This window comes from Phocoena phocoena, chromosome 14, assembly GCF_963924675.1.
Source record: "Phocoena phocoena chromosome 14, mPhoPho1.1, whole genome shotgun sequence".
NCBI lineage: Eukaryota > Metazoa > Chordata > Mammalia > Artiodactyla > Phocoenidae > Phocoena > Phocoena phocoena.
This window is the reverse complement of record NC_089232.1, coordinates 26,736,189-26,757,378: the sequence shown is the minus strand read 5'-3', so window position 1 is coordinate 26,757,378 and position 21,190 is coordinate 26,736,189. Positions and strand designations below refer to the sequence as shown.

At 38.7% G+C, this 21,190-nt stretch overlaps 1 pseudogene; it reads left to right on the top strand.

Moving 5' to 3' along the window:
• Window positions 1–16,915: 16,915 nt before the first annotated feature.
• Window positions 16,916–20,056, top strand: LOC136133831 (UDP-N-acetylglucosamine--peptide N-acetylglucosaminyltransferase 110 kDa subunit pseudogene; annotated as a pseudogene).
• Window positions 20,057–21,190: the final 1,134 nt, after the last annotated feature.

Here is a 21,190-nt window from a genome sequence, read left to right as displayed (position 1 = left end):
TTTGGGAGGTGAATTCTATCAAACTTCTGTTAAACAGATAACATCAATATTAACAAAGAAAAACTTCTAGAGAGTAGCAAAGGAAGAACGCTCCTTTATTCATCTTATGAAGTCTATATAATCCTAATACTGAAAACAGATTAGGACTGTAAGGAAAAAGAAATTTACAGGTCAAATTTACTTGTAAATATAAAAGGAAAAATTTTAAACTATGATATTAGCTACCCAAGTTCACTAGAGTAAGAAAAAGCATGAGCAAGTTAGGTCATCCAATGAATGAAAAGGTAGTTTAATGTCAAGAATATATATCAATAGATTGAAATCACCACATTTTATTTCTTTCACCTGTCTCTTTAAAAAATTGGTAAGTACTTATATTGATCTCTCTTGTAGTAGGCACTGTGCCAAGTCACTTACATATTTACTCCTTTAAACCTTCTATCATCCCTGGGGGAAAGTTCTATTTTGCTTCCATTTCTTAGCTAAGACTCTAACCCCCAGGAAAGTAAAGCAACATTTGTAAGTTTTTGTGGATGGTCAGTGACAGGACCAGTACAGGAACATCCAAAGTCTGTGCTTGGCAACAGTGCCCCATGTTGACACTCACATTACAGATGAAAGGAAAGGAACCATGCACTTACCATATAGATTAAATCTCACATTACAGGTGAAAGGAAAGGAACCATGCACTTACATTATAGATTAATGCCCACATAACAGGTTAAAGGAAAAAGAAACATGTGCTTCTCTCAAAAGTTGTAAAGAAGGCATATCCATTTCTAAATATATTTCCCAATTTCTTTTGCTTGTTTTCTGACCTTTGTAGTGCATTTTGCCATGAGGAAAATTTTAATTCTTATATAATTAAATGTATCCTTTTTTCTTTGTATCTTAGAAAGGTATTCCTCATGAATAATTTATTTCAAGTCTCCCAGGTTTCTGATACTTTTACACTTTCATTATTTTTTAACTTTTAACTCGTTGCTGTATCTAGAATTTAGTAATTCTGTGATAGCTATATTTTCCCACTTTTGTTGAATAATTTTTGCTGATCCAAAACGTGAATTTTATTTTAGTCTCAATTCCCTTATGCTCTTGCATCTAATTTTAAGATGCTTCCTATTCCACTGGTTGTTTTGTCTATCTAAAACAAAATGCTACCTTAAAAATAATGTAATTATAATATAATAAATGTCATTAGTAAACAGAATACAATAAATAACATAATATAAAATAACAAAATATAATTTACCATATAACAAGGTCAAAGGAGAGCAAAACTATACAATCACTTGAAATATCGCCCAAAAGATATTTTATAAAATTCAATATTCATTTGTAATTTAAAAGAAAGAGTAAAATAGGGATTGATGAATGCTTCCAAAATAAGAAGAACTTATATGTCTAAAAGAGAAAGAGGTAAGTGGTAGTCTTTAGTAACACTGGCAATAAATGCAAGACAAGATGAGGATGCCTGATATAACGTTAAAGAAAAAGTATTATGTAACATTGTTTTTGCAGCACTGATGAGTTCAGTGAAAAGAGAATCTCATAGAAAAGAGTATCTCGTTCTTCTTAATGTATGTACACTTGTCCATTGCATGAACATAACAGCTTATTTAACCAATATGTTACTGATCTGCATCTGGATTTCTAGGTTTTCATGGAATTTTATTATGCACAGTTGTTTCAAACACTAGGACTTCCTCTTACGTTTATATCTTTTGAAAGAAACAATATCTCCACAGATGATTTATCTGTGCTGGCTGCTAGCTGACTTTGGGTACTTCTCAGTTCTTCCCTTTACCTTCCTAGTCAATATGAAAAGGGAAGGCAAGAAGGTCTCCTGTTTAGAGACTGTAAAGATAGGTCTTGGTGATAAAGTCTTGGTGGTAAAGGCTAAAAGTATTAACCCAGAACAAATGTTTTTCCAGCTGTAACTGTGTGTGATTCCCTTGGCTTGATTCCATAGAGGATGTAAGACAAGACTGTAGAATCTGCCCTCAAAGTGCTTCCAGTGGGATGAGCTAAGTCAAGTATGGTGGCATATCTAATTCAAGACAAAATATAACGTCTCCTTTTCTCTCCTGGCAAAACTTGGTGGAGTGAATGTAGAAGTCACTGTATGCTTTAAATTAAAGCAACACAATAAATCTTGTATTGGAAGGTGCTTATTCTGGTCTCTTTGTGGAGACGAATTGGAAATTGTCTAGAAGAAGGAAAATTAGGTTAACCAAAGTTAAACTTATAAATAATTGAGCATTAATTAAATATCTGTGGTCTGTGTTTCTCTTTGATCATAATTTCTCCCAATTTATAGACCTCTTTGATACCTGATTAATCCTTGTCAAAGATGCAGTTAACAATGATTATTACTGTGTGTTAGGTTTTGTCTGGGCCCTGAAGAAATTATCCTAAATCACCGGCTATGATTGTCACTTGATTTCCTCACAGAGAACAATCAGAACTCCTTGTCTTAAGTGGCTTGGGATGAGAAACTAGTTAGTCTCTTAGATACTGTTAGAGGACCCTACAGAGCCCATTGGTGAAAGTTTGGAAAACACTGGGCTTCTTAAAATTGATTCTTGTAGTGCTTCAGGAAAGATCACTGAACCCAAAGGATAACGGTGTTTCTGGTTCTGTTGTTAGTGCTCTCCATGGAAACATTGCTGAAGCTTCTGGACTCAATTTCCTTTCCCATGTGTGAATGTCACTGAAAAGATCCAACTCCATTCTATCCCCATGTAACTTCAGAAACTAAGCAAAATGAAGACTCAAAATTCATTTCAAATAATGAAATGAATATATAACGTAGAATGGAACTGGGAAAATACCTGGTTTAAATTCTGGAAAGTACCAACTCTACAATTCTGGATAAGTTGCTTCATCTTGCTGAGTCTAATTTAATGCCCATCTCACAGGATGTTATGATGATTCATTTAATATCTTTGTATAACATACAGTGTTATATAATTTCTTCTTGTTTTTCTTGAGTAAATTCATATCCTTAAGCAACTCACTGTAAACAACAGTTACTTACTTGCTTAAATTACTCTTCTATTATCAGCTGAATTGTGTCCTGCTCAAGTTAATATGTGGAAGTCTTAGCCCCCAATACCTCGTAATATGACTGTATTTGGAGATAAGGCCCTTACATAGGTAATTGAGGTCAAATGGGTGGGCTCTAATCCAATATGACTGGTGTCCTTATAAAAAGAAAATATTAGGACACAGACATGCACAGAGAGAAGACCATGTGAAGACAAAAGGAAAACATGGCATCTACAAACCAAGAAGAGATACTTGAGAAGAAATCAATCCTGCTGACACCTTATCTCAGATTTCTAGCCTCTAGACCTGTGAGTGAGTAAATTTCTGTTGTTTAACCTCCTCAGTCCCTGGTACTTTGTCATGGCACCTCTAGGAAACTAATACAACTTTTTATGGCCTCCTTGTCTCAAGTTGAAAGTTCAATATTTGGCATCATAGCTAGGAAACAAAAATATCATCTACATTCCTTGTTGTAGTCTTTCTTCCCCATTCTCATTGCTAGTAATTTCCATATTTGGGTCTGTTTTCTGTGCCTTGTAAACAGAGCGTTACGCTCATTTCTGGTCTTACTGCTAATATACAGTAAATGTGCAGATACTGAATAGATTTTGGAGAAGTGCAACATATAGTTGGCACATGTGTGTATGTGTGTGTATTCATATAATTTATACTTTTTCTCTATTTTTTTCCTTTGGTGTGAGCTAAGATTCTCTGCTTTTGTGACGAGTACTCCTGAACACTAATCCCTGAATATAATTCACCAAAAATTGCCAAAAATAATAATAATATGGGGAAAGAGAGAGTGATAGAGGGAGAAGAAGAAACAATCAGGCAAGGGCAGTACTGTGAATTATTAGGGTCTTATTAATAAGATTATGTTAGTCTAGAGGAAATGACCGTAAATATCATCAGTGAGCCCAGTTGGTCTTTACTGACTGCTAGACACATCCCTGAGTTCTGTTCTTAGTCTCCAACTGTATGATTACTACTGTCTGGAAGTATTATTTGAACAACTAAAGTCACTTAATGGAAAAGGAATATGTCTTTAGAGAATCAACAGTAATTTTTCTATCTGATTAAAAAGGACTGTTGACTGTCTGGAAACCTCAGTCATATTTGTAAGCAGGAAAGCATTGGCCATTAAAAGTGGATGATGTAAAGAGATGAGCAGAAACTTCGGCGATAGGTAAACCTGGATTTAATTCTCACTTCTACCACTTGGCAGCTGGATAGCCTTAGGCAAGTTTCATACCTCCCTGAAATTCACTTAATTCAGTCTGTAAAATGGCATAATAACTTATTATAGCATCCTTTTAGGAATTTTAAATCAGTTATTGAAATAAAAGTACACAATATATAGACAAGTATGGATTCCTCAATAGGTGTTTGACCTTTCACTTCTCCAGTATCCCACCCGCATCAAATAAAGAAAAATACTTTTTAAAATTTACGAATATTTCATTGTTCTAAAGTTAAAGCCATAAAAATAGAAATAATCAAATGGCCTACTATCATACCATTAGAAGAAAAAAAAAACGGTGTTCATGAGCATTCCATATTAGAATACAAGTTTTCCTTAGGTACCTGTTTATTTATGCTATTCTGCTCTTTACAATAAATAATTAAATTTAAAAGACTTAATTCCTCACTTTTAAGACCTTATTAGTTTACAAATTACATATTGACCTATGCTAAATTTTATACCAACCCATGCTAATGAATTCAGTACAGAAAACAAAAAACACTGCACTCAAGCAAACTATATATATATATATATATATTACTTAAATGCATTTATATCCTACCGTGTCTCATAAAGCATTGTGATATCTCAGCGGAATACAGACAATCAAATATAATGGCAAAAGCACTTAATATAAACAGGGCCAAGGAAACATAGACAGAAGATGAAGAAAAGATGAGGGAAATGTGAACAGGAGGACGTGTAGTTAATCAAGTTGTATGTTTTGACCTTAAGATTCTCTGTGTGGGGACTTCCCTGGTGGCACAGTGGTTGGGAATCCGCCTGCCAGTGCAGGGGTCATGGGTTCGAGCCCTGGTCTGGGAAGATCCCACATGCCGCGGAGCAACTAAGCCCGTGCGCCACAACTACTGAGCCTGTGCTCTAGGGCCAATGAGCCACAACTACTGAAGCCCGCATGCCACAACTACTGAAACCCCAGCGCCTAGAGCCCGTGCTCTGCAACGAGAGAAGCCACAGCAATGAGGAGCCCGCATACCACAATGTAGAGTAGCCCCCACTCGCCCCAACTGGAGAAAGCCCATATGCAGCAACAAAGACCCAACACAGCCAAAAATAAATAATAAATAAATTTATTTTAAAAAAAAAAGATTCTCTGTGGATAAAACAACATGTAAATAATTGGTTGCAAAGCCACATTATTTGAAGGTGCCAGACTGCACATTAACAGTCTGACACAAAGGGACAGCACAGGAAAACTATTCAAACATAAAGATTTTTAAATCTTTGCAGTTTGAAACCTTTTAGAGCAAGTATAATGAGCTCGACACACATTTCAACACTCAACATGTTAATCACATGTTCAAAGTATGTCTCAGAGTCACTGGAAATAGTTGCTGTCTCTGTCTCTGATATGTAAAACAGATCTGTGATGTGTAAAACTCAGGAGGTATTGATATCCACTTTTTGGCATCTGAACAGGAAACAAAGTTGTTTCGCAGTGATAATAAAGAATGAAGTAAATGCAACAGTCAAATAAAAGACAAAGTACTGAGGGAATGTATTAACAAAACGAATCCAACTAAATTCTGGTGACCTGGGGCCTACGATTGTACACACTGCATGGAAATACCCCAGCCTAAATACTGGCATAGGAGGAAGGGTACTGCTAAGCCCATCACAGTATAATCCTTTTAAATGTCCCTTTCAAGGTTGTCTCCACTCAACACTGAGTATAGGAAATCTTCCCATCAGGCAGAAACACTGGCTGCCCAATGATTGACCAAGAAATTAACACACTAATGAATAAATGATGCTAATTTATTTCTATCCCTGACAACGGGAAACAGCACACACTCTGTGTCAATGATGTGTCCTCTTTCCCACTTTTCTAAATGGTCAATTATGTTTTTCCCTTCATTGCTTTATATCATGTGTGGCAGGCATGATGGGAAATGGCTACCAATGGTTCTGTTATTGATTTCTACCTTCATTTCACTGTGGCTAAAGAAGATACTTTGTATGATTTCAGTTTCTTGAAAATGTATTGGTACTTGTATTGTGGCGTAACATATGGTCTTTCCTGGAGAATGTTCCATGTGTACTTGAGAAAAATGTGTATTCTGCTGTTGTTGAGTGGAGTGATCTATATATGGCTGTTAGGTTTAGTTGGTTAAATGTGTTATTCAGTCCCCCTACCTCTCTACTGATCTTCTGTCTAGATGTGTTATCCATTATTGAAAGCAAGGTATTGATCTCCAACTATTATTTTAGAACTATTTCTTCCTTCAATTCTGTCAATGTCTGCTTCATATATTTGGGGGATGTTTGGTACATATATGTTTATAGTTGTTATATCTTCTTGATAGATTGAACTTGTTATCAACATATAGTGGCCTCCTTTTCCTCTTGTGATAGTTTTTGATTTAAAGTTGATTTTGTGTGATATTAACGTAGCCATCCCAGATCTATCTTCCTTCTTTCTTTCCTTCCTTCCTTCCTTCCTTTCTTTTTCTCTCTCTCTCTTTCTTTCTTTTTGTTACTATTTGCATGGGATATTTTATTCTGTGCTTTAACTTTCAACCAACTTGTGTCTCTTGAAATCAAGTGAGTTGTTTGCGGACAGCATATACTTGGATTATGTATGTTTTTAAAGTCCATTCTGCCAATATTTATCTTTTTATTGGAGAGCTTAATCCACTTACTTTTTCAAAAATTACTGATGAGGAAGAACTTAATTCTGTCTGTTTCCTGGTTGTTTTCTGTATGTCTTATGCATTTTTTGCCGCTTATTTACTCCATTACTGACTTCTTCTGTGGTTCGCCGATTTTCTTGTAGTGAACTCTTGATCCCTTTTTCATTTATTTTTGCGTATAGTCTATTGATATTTTCTTTGTGGTTATCAAGAAGATTACATTTACCCTTCTAAAGTTCAACCAATATCATTTGAATTGAAACCAACTTCAATAGCACACAGAAACTCTGTTCCTCTACAGTTCCATTCCTCCTCTTTACATTATTGTTGTCACAAATTACACCTTTATACTTTGTGAGCCCAATAACATGGACTTATAATTATTTTATGCAGTTGTTTTTTCAATCATGTAAGAAATAAAAAGTAGGGTTACAAGCCAGTAGCACAATACTGGCTTTAGTATCTGCCCATGTATTTATCTTTACTGGAGATTTCTATTTCTTTATACAGCTTCGAGTTGCTGTCTAGTGTCCTTTCATTTCAACCTGAAGGTTCAATTTAGCATTTGTCATAGGGCAGTGTTAGGAAGTTGTAAAGCAAACGCCCTCAGCCTTTGTTCATCTGGGAATGTGTTAATTTCTCCCTAAGTTTTGAAACCATTTTGGCCAAATATAGAATTCTTGGTGGACAGTTTCTTTCTTTTAGCACTTTAAATATGTCTGGCCTCTTGCTTCCGTGGTTTCAGATAGAAAATTAGCTATGAATCTTTTTGAGGATCCCTGCTTTGTGACAAATTTGTTTTTTCTTTCTCCTTTGGGAGAAAAGATTCTTTCTCTGTCTTTTGGCATCTGAGAGTTTGATTATACTGTTTCTTGTTGTGGGGTTCCTTGAGTTTCTCTTAGTCCTGAAATCAGCCAAAGATTTACAGCAACCACACACATACTGAACCAGGGAAGAGGCAATTGGAAAATGGCAGGAAAGCTTTGTGGCATTTTTACTTGCCCTTGCCCCATCCACTGTTAGTGTAGAGATGGTCTTAAAGTGGTGGAGTCTTAATGCAGTGATAGTCTTAAAGTAGCAGCAGACCATTCGTAGTATGGGACCCTCAATCCAGCTTCAGGAGGGAGCAGAAGAGACCGTACTCTCAGATTATTATGTGTATCTGTTCTAACCTGTCTGGGAGCTACCTGAAGGACTGACACAAGATGCTTATCTCCGTCTTAGCTAACCTGGAACACAGTCTGGAAAAGCAGCGGTCATTGCTCAAAAAAGGTGCAAGGTGAACTAACAAAGCACAGATGGCTGGGGCAGAAGACTGTGCATTGAAATACAATAGACCACAGAAGATGCAGGAGCAAAAGTTGGGGGAGATTCTTTGGGAACTTAGAACATACAAAAAGTACACATGTGTCCAGAGAAATTAAGAAAGCCACATGCATACTCAAGATAAGATGCATGTTCTGAAAACACCAGAGGAGTCTCTAAGCTTTTACCATGGGCTGAGCCCTGAACTCAGTGCAGGTCAGCTAAATGTTGAAGGAGTGATCCAGCAATCTGCACAATGGGGAGAGGTGTGTGGTTTTGAGTGTGCATGTGGATGTGCTTGTGTATATTTGTTTTTGTTTGTCTTAGGTGCAGGAATTCAAGGACATCTCTGTCAAAACATTAGCTACACATGAACTAAAGGAACAGAGACTTCAGTGCCTACATACGATAAGGAGTCAGTGCAAAGCTAGTTTGGAAAGTCAAAGTCATTACAGTCATTGCAAAGCTAGTTTGGAAAGGTCCCTAAACAAACAGACTACTACAGCCTTCAACAATCAAAAGCCCAGAAAACCCTGGGAAAGTGGGAGAATCTGATTTCCATAGACACCGCATTATAACATTTGAAAGCCAAATGTTGAACCAAAAAACTCACAAGGTATACAAAGACATGGAAAAGTATGGTCCATTTAAGAAAACCAATTAATTGATGAAACCATCCCTAAGGAAGCCCAGACTTTTCTCCATTGCATATTCTTGCCTCCTTTGTCATAGATTCATTGACCATAAGTGCATGGGTTTCTTTCTGGGCTCTCTATTCTGTTCCAGTGATGGATGTTTTTGTGCCGGTACCATACTGTTTTGATTACTGTAGGTTTGTAGCACAGTCTGAAGCCAGGGAGCATGATTCCTCCAGTTGTGTTCTTCTTTCTCAAGACTGTTTTAGCTATTCAGGGTCTTTTGTGTTTCCATACAAACTTTAAAATTATTTGTTCTAGGTCTGTGGAAAATGCCCTTGGTATGTTGATACAGACTGCATTGAATCCGTAGATTTCCTTGGGTATGATGGTCATTTTAACAATATTAATTCTTCCAATCCGTGACCATGGTATATCTTTCCAGCTGTTTGTGTCATCTTTCATTTCTTTCATGAGTGTCATATAGTTTCCTGGGTATAGGTCTTTTACCTCCTTAGGCAGGTTTATTCTTATGTATTTTATTCATTTTTGTGCGATTGTAAATGGGATTGTTTCCTTAATTTCTCTTTCTGATAGTTGACTGTGAGTGTATAGAAATACAAAATTTATATATAGAAATCTATTGTATCCTGCAGATTTACCAAGTTCATGTTTGAGCTCGACTAGGTTTTTGATGGTGTCTTTCAGATTTTCTATGTATCATGCCATCTGCAAACAGTGACAGTTTTACTTTTTCCTTTCCATTTTGGAGTCCTTTTATTTATTTATTTTTTCTTGTCTGATTGCTGTGGCTAGGACTTCCAAAACTCTGTTCAATAAAAGTGGTGAGAGTGGGCATCCTTGTCTTGTTCCTGATCTTAGGGGAAATGCTTTCAGCTTTTCACCATTGAGTATGTTAGCTATGGGCTTGTCATATATGGCCTTTATTATGTTGAGGTATGTTCCCTCTGTGCCCACTTTCTGGAGAGTTTTTACCATGAATGGATATTGAATGTTTTCAAAAGCTTTTTCTGCATCTATTGAGGTGATCGTATGGTTTTTAGTCTTCAATTTGTTACTGTGATGATAAGAGACCTAAGACAGCTACAGAGGCTAAGTGACCTTTCCTTCCCTGAATGGGTAGGTATCCTTGTTCTGCCTTCTAATTGAGTTAGTATCTGAGTAAAGAACTGCCAGGTGTCATTTAGTTCACAATACACTGCTGTGGCAATATAGAAATGAATTTGCCTAAGTCATTTGGCTTTTGTCAATTATAGTAAATGAATATACTGAATGAATACTTCAACTTAAGGAAATGTTCTTAAAAATATATTAATGTAGGCAACTTCAGTGGAGAACTGAAAACAAAACAAAACATTCAGGTAAAGGGTTGAAATAAAAGTACACTCAGTGGTATCCAGTTTCCTCTTGTAAATCTCTCTTTTTAATTTGAGTGGACAGTCACTTGAGAATATCTGACTTGGGGCTAAGGAAATCTAAGCCTTCTTGGCCACACTGTATTCTCTTATGTCATTTACTAAAGACACCAGTTGGGTTGCTGAAAAAAGCGTGGGAAAAATCAATCCCTCACATCCAAAGGGCGGCTCTTGAAAATATGTGGGTTGTTGTAGTTATTTTGCTCTTCTGGCCTCAGAAGTTCTAATCTTAACCTTAGCCCCTCATGGAGAGAGACTTTGTAAACCAATTCCCACATTACTCATTATGTGACTGTTGAAAAAGAGAAGCCCAGCTCTTTTTCTGTGCTTTCAACCAGTTATCTTCTTCAAACATCTGTTTGGATTGTTATACGTTAATCTTGCCTGGCAAGGGACTTACGGGAAGGTTCTTATTGTTTGAAAGTTTGGTGCCAGTATCTGCAAAGAAAGAAGAAAGATGTGTTTATCAAACATCCCAATAGTGAAGGTGTGTGAAAGCAACTTTTGAAAAAGTTAATCTGTCAGAGTTTAGCCGTATTATTACATTTTATTTTATTCATTGAAAATAAATAATTATCAATGAATCCTTTCTAGATTTTCTAGTTTCCCAAAGTTCCCTGTATTCACATTCTAAGAGGAAAAGATGGTATTTTAAGTCACTGCTCTCCACCTTATATTATTTATAATCACTCCTCGTGACCTCTTCCTTCCAAGAAACGTGATCCTGAGAAGTGTCCTTTGTTTGTCTTTGTGGAGTAAGTGATGAGGATGCATCCTGGAGACCTGTGAGATGTTCAACTTGTGGCATAATGAAACTAGGATGGAGAGTTCTGGAAAGATCTGGAAAGGTGGCTGGTAGAGTGTGGCCAGATGTGGGAGAAGAGAGACGTACAGAGAGAGGGAGAGGAAATTTTCAGAGAGAGAAAATGAAACAAATAATTAAATAAGTTTTGTTGTGTGGTGTGGGATGCAAGCCTTTCTCTCCCCCTTTCCTTCACAATGTCTTTGTTAAAGACTGTGTTTTTCATTAGTTTTACTAAGATAGGATTTGCCGTTTTGTTTGGATACTGAGAATGGACCCATGGAAACAGTTACATTTGGGTTATCTCTGACTGTCTTTAATGAAGAACATAAATATTGGCCACACTATCTATGCACATGCTATCACCATGCCTTTTTTGTTCTCTGTTCATATATCTAAGTCCTCTTCTTTCTTTAAGGTCAATCTCAAATCTCATCTGAAATGTACATTTATTGATAGATTCAACCCATAATGAACTGTCCCTTCTTTGTCCTCCTTAGGCTCTGATTATTTATAAAAACTCATTTTTGAACTTAGAAACTGTCCAATATGATATATTAGTTATTTCACCAGCATATGTTATATCCTCAACACAATTATAGGCTTTTGTGGAGCCGGGATCATACATTCTGTACTTTTTCTCAGTACTTACACTTACTTTGATAAAAAGTGCATTCATTCATCTAAACATCATTTATTGGGTGTTAATTAAATATCTCAACTCAGTAAATATTGTTTGAATGAATGCATGCATGAATGAGGGAGTGTGCAATAGGTAGCCTAATGTACCGCCCAATGTGAGAAAACCAAAAACATAAACACAAAAGCAAGCCAAAAAGTGGACCAGGGCTTTCTGTAAAATATCCTGCTTTCTGTTGGATGATGCCATGAAAATCAAGATGCTCCTGAAAGGTCTTAATAGCTGACCAAGAATAGTAAACAATTGAAATTCTCTCAGACTTCTTCAACCCTATCACTGGACACATTTATACCTCTCAGGAATGATATTAAAAGAAGAGATTAATAAAGCTTTTATAGATGAGTTGATAAATCTCTAAAGATTTAAGTCTTCATCGCCTCCTAGGTTTTCTCTATTTCGGGTTTCCAAAAGATTTCAATAAACCACAGGATAATTAAAAATTAGACATTCTCTTTCTTACCTTGACGTTTTTTGACGGTAAACACCTTTTTATTGTCTCCATAGTGCTGCCCAATTTCCACTAGTACAGTACCTAAGTGAATTTTGCTCTGGATGGTGGGATATATAAGATGTAAACGAATTGTTTGTATATGTTTTAGAATTCTTCAAAAGGGCCTGGCCATGGAAATGCATTGAATATTACTTAAATAACTAAAGTAACTTCCTCAGAATTATTATTCTATTCTGGTTAGGATACTATCTGCTCTGGTTTGTTAAAATTTCCCTTTAGAGTGGTTTTAATTTTGTTTCTGATAGGGTCCTAGGATTTATTGCCACACCCATCCTGCATCTGTTTTTCTTTGAATTACTCTCCTTGCAGTTTCTGATTCATACAGGGCCTTACAGGTTAGTGACAACCTGGCCATCACAACGCTGGGAAGGACAGGCCTACTTTTCAGAGGTGTTGATGTTTTCTGTACCTGAAGGTTTTCAAGAGATGTCAATCTTCCTCACCACCTCCCTTGGCCCTCTTAATGGACTAAGCAATTCCTCATGAAATTTCTGTAGGATATCTGTACCAACTTCTCAATATTGTTCCATCCTGAGTCTAAATTCCTGGCCTCAAGGTAATGTTAGATTTCTAGCTCCAGCCCCTATTTACATAAGGCCTATACTAAGGAACGGAACCCACAGACATCAGTCCACTCTTCTTTCTCTGGATTTAATTTCTCTGTTACTTTCTGAAACATGCAGGTGTTCCTTTCTTTCTTTTAATCTCAGCTATGTGCTTTTAACTTTTTCAAAATTGACCCAGAATTTACATGTGTCTCCAGTAAGAGTACATTAAATTGAGCTTAGCCTGCTATTCTACTGGCATGTTTGAGATCCAGATAATTTGCTACTTAACTGGATTCAATGACCTGTATATTTCAGGCATCTAAAACTCACCATGTTCCAAATTTCCCTCCTTATAGTTAGTAATTTTCTTGGGAATCTGGATGACATTAAATGGAATAAAGTTAGTGAGTGGCCCAGGAATGCCTGAAAGTTTGTTTGTCAGAGTGGCCAGGGAAAGTTAAGCAAGGAAGAAAAGCAAATGAAAAACAGAATCACATTATTATGGCTGAGTTTACTCCCAGGATTCCATGCAGAGCTCTCTGTAGACCTGGGTTGGGTTATAACTTATGCCAGAGCTCTACGTGGGGCTGACACCATCTCATGCCAAGCTCTCAGTTCTGGACTAACGTCATCTCTGGTCCACTCTGTGGAGTGGAAACTTTGGAGGAATGGCCAATGTGTTCCGCGGCGTAGGAAGAGGGAAATTGTGAATGTGACTTTCTAAATTGTGGAGGAACTAACCACTGTAAATGTGCCTTGAACTATGTTGTTTAATTTGACCAGTCAGATCAATGACTTTCCCCTTGAATGAAATGCTGCTACGTATATGAGCAGAAAAACAAAACTGGTATAAGGAATAGCTAGCTAGTGGGAAGCAGCTGCATAGCACAGGGAGATGCGCTCGGTGCTTTGTGACCACCTAGAGGGGTGGGATAGGGAGGGAGGGAGGGAGGGAGATGCCAGAGGGAGGAGATATGGGGACATATGTATAACTGGTTTACTTTGTTATAAAGCAGAAACTAACACACCATTGTAAAGCAATTATACTCCAATAAAGATGTTAAAAAAAAACTGGTATAAGGAGATGGAGAGACTGGGAGTCTTATTTTCCCACCAATTAACTTTGCCTCTGACCATGACCTTCCCTTTGAGTCTCCTAGACCTTGGGGATGATCGCAGCCCCTTGGGTTGGGTGATGGCAACCCCATCTTCACTAGAACCTCTATAGTTAACTTTGATTTTTCCCACTCCGTCTATCCATCCCATGTATGCAGTCAGATATTTGATCTTGGACTTTTCCTGACAGAATATGCTTGAATATAACCATTTCTTTTCACTCCCACTGCTACTGCTATTGTCACTGCCTTAACTAGGGCTTTATCTTGAAGTTCTTTATATAAATATATAAATATCTATATATAAATATAATATACAAATAAATAAAATATAATATTAATTCTGATGATTTTAAAGTCTTTTCTTGATAAAGACTTTTCCTGATAAAGATACACAATATCTTATATAAATATTTTTGTATTATCTGTTCTTTTCTTAGAATTTTAGCCATATGATTCTATCTCTTGGTTTGTCTAGAACTTTTTGATTGAATGCCGGCTATTTTATTTGGCTTCTTTTGTTTTTCTCAGTGGAAACGTTGTTTTGCATCAAAATATTTTATTCTACCTGGAAGTAGCAAATGTTCAAATTACAATTTTTTAAATGCTTTCAAATATCAATACTATAGGTGTCACAAAATCTAGAAAAATGACATTTAAAAGTTAACTACTGCCAGATGTGTCTCTATAAAACTTTTCCCCCAGTCTTCTAGCTATATATTCTTTAACTGCCTCCTCATGCGACAGTTTATGTATTTTCGAAATAATATTTTAAGAAATAAACTTTGTAGTATTTAGACATAGATTTCTTGTAACATGGTTGATTAGAATTTGCTTCTAGTTATTAATAGTTTAGAAAAGTTTATTTCAGCTTCACAATGTATTATTGATAATGTCATATTAATTTTTATTGTTAACTTCGAGAAAACCTCTATGGATTACTTCCTCATAAGTATTTACTACTATCAATGCATTACTGATTTCAGTACTGCTATAGGTTTGTGCATTACAGGGATTCTGATAAAATACTCATTCACACCATTCCATTACACACATTGTTGATGGAGTATATTCATTTATTTATTTATTTTTGGCTGTGTTGGGTCTTCGTTGCTGTGCGCAGGCTTTCTCTACTTGCAGGGACTGGGGGCCACTCTTCGTTGCGGTGCACAGGCTTCTCATTGCGGTGGCTTCTCTTGTTGCAGAGCACGGGCGCTAGGCACGGAGGCTTCAGTAGTTGTGGCTCGCAGGCTCAATAGTCGTGGCTCACGGGCTCTAGAGCGCAGGTTCCGTAGTTGTGGCACAGCGGCTTAGTTGCTGCGTGGCATGTGGGATCTTCCCGGACCAGGGCTCGAACCCTTGTCCCCTGCATTGACAGGTGGCTTCTTAACCACTGCGCCATCAGGGAAGCCCCTGGAGTATATTCTTGACAGAAGAAAATTTCCGTTTTGACTAAGCATTGATGAGAACTGAATCTTTGACTTATCTTTCACATGCCTGATGATTGAAATAATTTTCCACAGAATAGCTTCTGGTTTTGTACTTTTCAGTTCTTTTTTTCTTCTTCAAACGCACATGCTTTGAGAGCTGTGAAGTGCAAGACATGGCTATATTGTAAGGTGGTTTTTGTCCTTATGCTTCTGTGTCTTGTGCTAGGTTAAGTCAGTAGAGTAGTCAGTACGAGTACTGGAAGTTATTCCTGTAACGGGATAGTATATAGTCAATTACATACGGCGGTGTCTGAAAATCACATAATAGCCTGACTTAAAACATCTCCTTAGGGCTTCCCTGCTGGCGCAGTGGTTGAGAGTCCACCTGCCGACGCAGGGGACACGGGTTCGTGTCCCGGTCCGGGAAGATCCCACATGCCGCGGAGCGGCTAGGCCCGTGAGCCATGGCCGCTGAGCCTGTGCGTCGCGAAAGGCCACAACAGTGAGAGGCCCGCGTACCACAGAAAAAAGAAAATCTCCTTAGCCAGATTTCAAAAAAGCCTGTGGCCATTCCAATATGATCCAACATAGCAGAATATGATAGAAGGAAAATTGGCAAAGAAAGAGACGCTGGTCTTACCTGATGGAAGTTAAAATATCTCACTTTTGACAATTTTGCAAAAACTTATAATTCCATGAACTAATTTCTAGGGTTCTTCATAGGACCTAAAAAGGAACCCATAGAGTTGTGGAACAACAATAGAAGCTGCTGTGATGAGAAGCCCGGGCACCGCAACAAAGAGTAGCCCCCGCTCGCCGCAACTAGAGAAAGTCTGCACGCAGCATTGAAGACCCCACGCGGCCAAAATAAAAATAAATAAAGATAAATAGATTTATTTTTAAAAAAGTAATACTCAGGTTTGAGGCATGAGAAATATGATGAGGAGAAATTAGCTAATCCTTTCAGAACTTTTAAAATATCAAACTCAGTCTCTAAGATTTTAGCATTATATACAACATTGGTTACTTATCAGTGGTTTGGGAAGGCCAATTTAAAATTTTCTAATCTTACTGTATTGAAATTCACGGCCGTAATGTTTTCCACATTGACTATATGAATGATGAAGTAAAGTCAATCATGTATTTCCTTTCCAACTGGACAGAAAACAAAAATTTAAAAAGTGTTTGGACTACTGACTTTTGATTTCTTCTAAGGCAAGTGTATAGGTAATTTTTATTCCCTGATCAGGAGAAAAATGGTGGAAGAGGGCAGGGTTAAGAATTAAGATTTCAAGAGCGTGAGAGGTAGATGGCCAACCAGAGTTCCTAAGGTTCGGTGCCTGTAACTGTTGCCGCCGCTTAAGCCTGCCAAAGCAGTGGTACGCCTGCTGCCCTCGTATTTGCTACCTCTAGAAACATTCTTGCCAGTAGTGGCGGCAGCGGGACTCAATTACCCCCTTTTCTCGCTCTCTCCAGAAGCTCCAGATGGCGTCTTCTGTGGGCAACGTGGCCGACAGCACAGAACCAACGAAACGTATGCTTTCCTTCCAAGGGTTAGCTGAGTTGGCACATCGAGAATATCAGGCAGGAGATTTTGAGGCAGCTGAGAGACACTGCATGCAGCTGTGGAGACAAGAGCCAGACAATACTGGAGTACTTTTATTACTTTCATCTCTACACTTCCAGTGTCGAAGGCTGGACAGATCTGCCCACTTTAGTACTCTGGCAATTAAACAGGACCCTCTTCTGGCAGAAGCCTATTTGAATTTGGGGAATGTGTACAAGGAAAGAGGGCAGTTGCGGGAAGCAATGGAGCATTACCGGCATGCATTGCATCTCAAACCAGATTTCATCGATGGTTATATTAACCTGGCAGCCGCTTTGGTAGCAGCAGGCGACATGCAAGGGGCAGTACAAGCTTACGTCTCTGCTCTTCAGTGCAATCCTGATTTGTACTGTGTTCGCAGTGACCTGGGGAACCTGCTCAAAGCCCTGGGTCGCTTGGAAGGAGCCAAGGCATGTTATTTGAAAGCAGTGGAGACGCAACCGAACTTTGCAGTAGCTTGGAGTAATCTTGGCTGTGTTTTCAATGCACAAGGGGAGATTTGGCTTGCAATTCATCACTTTGAAAAGGCTGTCACCCTTGACCCCAATTTTCTGGATGCTTATATCAATTTAGGAAATGTCTTGAAAGAGGCACGGATTTTTGACAGAGCTGTGGCAGCTTACCTTTGTGCCCTGAGCTTGAGCCCAAATCATGCAGTGGTGTGTGCCAACCTGGCTGGTGTATACTATGAGCAAGGCCTGATGGATCTGGCAATAGACACCTACAGGCGAGCTATTGAATTGCAACCACATTTCCCTGATGCTTACAGCAACCTAGCCAACGCTCTGGAAGAGAAGGGCCGTGTTGCCGAAGCAGAAGATTGTTATAACACAGCTCTGTGGCTGTGCCCCACCCATGCAGACTCTCTGAATAACCTAGCCAATATCAAAGGAGACCAGGGAAACATTGAAGAGGCAGTTCGCTTGTATCGTAAAGCATTAGAAGTCTTCCCAGAGTTTGCTGTTGCCCATTCAAATTTAGCAAGTGTATTGCAGCAGCAGGGAAAACTGCAGGAAGCTCTGATGCATTATAAGGAGGCTGTTCGAATCAGTCCTACCTTTGCTGATGCCTACTGTAACATGGGAAACACTCTAAAGGAGATGCAGGATGTTCAGGGAGCCTTGCAGTGTTATACTCGTGCCATTCAGATTAACCCTGCACTTGCGGATGCCCACCGCAATCTGGCTTCCATTCACAAGTATTCAGGGAATATTCCAGAAGCAATTGCTTCTTATCGCACTGCTCTGAAGCTTGAACCTGACTCTCCTGACGCTTATTGTGATTTGGCTCATTGCCTGCAGATTGTCTGTGATTGGACAGACTATGATGAGCGAATGAAGAAGTTGGTCAGCATTGTGGCTGACCAGCTGGAGAAGAATAGGTTGCCTTCTGTGCAGCCTCATCATAGTATGCTCTATCCTCTTTCTCATGGCTTCAGGAAGGCTATTGCTGAGAGCCATGGGAACCTCTGCTTGGACGAGATCAGTGTCCTTCATAAACCACCGTACGAACATCCAAAAGGCTTGAAGCTCAGTGATGGTCGACTGCGTGTAGGATACGTGAGTTCTGACTTTGGGAATCATCCTACTTCTCATCTTATGCAGTCTATTCCAGGCATGCACAATCCTGATAAATTTGAGGTCTTCTGTTATGCCCTGAGCCCAGATGACGGCACAAACTTCCGAGCGAAGGTGATGGCAGAAGCCCATCATTTCATTGATCTTTCTCAGATTCCATGCAATGGGAAAGCAGCTGATCGCATCCATCAAGATGGTATACACATCCTTGTAAATCTGAATGGTTATACCAGGGGTGCTCGAAATGAACTCTTTGCTCTCAGGCCAGCTCCTATTCAGGCAATGTGGCTGGGCTACCCTGGGACCAGTGGCGTGCTTTTCATGGATTATCTCATCACTGATCAGGAAACTTCACCTGCTGAAGTTGCTGAGCAGTATTCTGAGAAACTGGCTTATATGCCCCATACTTTCTTTATTGGTGATCATGCCAATATGTTCCCTCACCTGAAGAAGAAAGCAGTCATCGATTTTAAGTCCAATGGGCACATTTATGACAATCGGATTGTGCTGAATGGCATCGACCTCAAAGCATTTCTTGATAGTCTCCCAGATGTGCAGATTGTCAAGATGAAATGTCCTGATGGAGGAGACAGTGCAGACAGCAGTAATACAGCTCTTAATATGCCTGTCATTCCTATGAATACTATTGCAGAGGCAGTTATTGAAATGATTAACAGAGGACAAATTCAGATAACAATTAATGGATTCAGTCTTAGCAATGGACTGGCAACTACCCAGATCAACATTAAGGCTGCCACTGGAGAGGAGGTTCCCCGTACCATTATTGTAACCACACGTTCTCAGTACGGGTTACCGGAAGATGCCATCGTGTACTGTAACTTCAATCAGTTATATAAAATTGACCCATCTACTTTGCAGATGTGGGCAAATATTCTGAAGCGTGTTCCCAATAGTGTACTGTGGCTGTTGCGTTTTCCAGCAGTAGGAGAACCTAATATTCAACAGTACGCACAAAATATGGGCCTTCCCCAGAACCGTATCATTTTTTCACCTGTTGCTCCTAAAGAGGAACATGTTCGGAGAGGCCAGCTGGCTGATGTCTGCTTGGACACTCCACTCTGTAATGGACACACCACAGGGATGGATGTCCTTTGGTCAGGGACACCCATGGTGACTATGCCAGGAGAGACTCTTGCTTCCCGAGTTGCAGCTTCCCAGCTCACTTGTTTAGGCTGTCTTGAGCTTATTGCTAAAAACAGACAAGAATATGAAGACATAGCTGTGAAACTGGGAACTGATCTAGAATACTTGAAGAAAATTCGTGGCAAAGTCTGGAAGCAGAGAACATCTAGCCCTCTGTTCAACACCAAACAATACACAATGGACCTAGAGCGGCTCTATCTACAGATGTGGGAGCATTACGCAGCTGGCAACAAACCTGATCACATGATTAAGCCTGTTGAAGTCACTGAGTCGGCCTAAATAATGACTGTGTGCACAGGAGAATTACCCCTGTACCTGAGGCTAAACCTTCTGGGGGAAAGGCAACTACTTTCTCCTTATCTGTACAATACCATGTTGCAGATGAGTGACAGACAATGATAAGAAATAGCACAGCCAGACTTGCTTCCTACATGATCATGATCACGATAGGGAGAGACACAAGAGATGGGCAACTGCTGTTCCACAAGGAGTCTCCGTAGAATTTTGCAGCAGCCAGGTGTCTGGAAGGTCTGGAAGGTAAGTCTGGAAGGTCTGATCTCCCTTGGTCTTCCATGGGTTGGATGGTTAGTGTGGAAGGGAGATAGAGATTGCCCAGCCGTTTTGTGATTATCATGGATTGATTGAGTCTTCTGAATTAATATTTTTCTTTATATTTTGGGTATTGGAGCTTTTAAAAATGTTTGGTTTCAGGTATTTTTATTCATGTGAAGTGTATATGATTCTCTTGAGATAAGGTTTTAAGCTAAAATATTCCTTGTTTTAGTTTCTGAACTCTACAGATAAATGGGAACTTTGCTGGTGTAGTCTTTTTATAGGTTTTATAAACCACTGGAGCCTATATCAGTCATTTTAGTGTCTGACATAGTGTTTGGAACTATCAGTGCTTTGTTGGTTTATAGATGATGGCTTAAATTCTTTTCCTGGTCCGTTTCCTTCTTCCCTTCCCCCCACTTTAAAAATTCTCCTGTAACTTGGCTAACAAAAAACCAAGTCTGATTCAAAACCTCCCAGAGTGTTTCTCTTAAACGCATCATCTGGTGCCAAATGAAGATTCTTAGGAGTGATTATTTATTCTGAAGGGCACAGTTGTGGTACTGTCACTGATGATAATAATAATGGATTTTTGGCCCAGAGTTGTGACCTATTTCACCAGTGTTTCACCGTTGACTGCCCCTCTATGCTGCTTCCAAAAGTGATAGTGTGTGATAAGATATTTACTTTCATTTATAAAGTTTGTTTTTTTTTTTAGTGAATCCTGTTCTTCCTTTTTCTTTCAGCAGAAATGAAATCCCAGGTAAGTATAAGTATTCAAATATTTGATCAGTAAGTCACAGTTATCTCCAGTACATTAAATAACTTTCATCAAAAAACATGTTATAGGTAAAAAGCTCT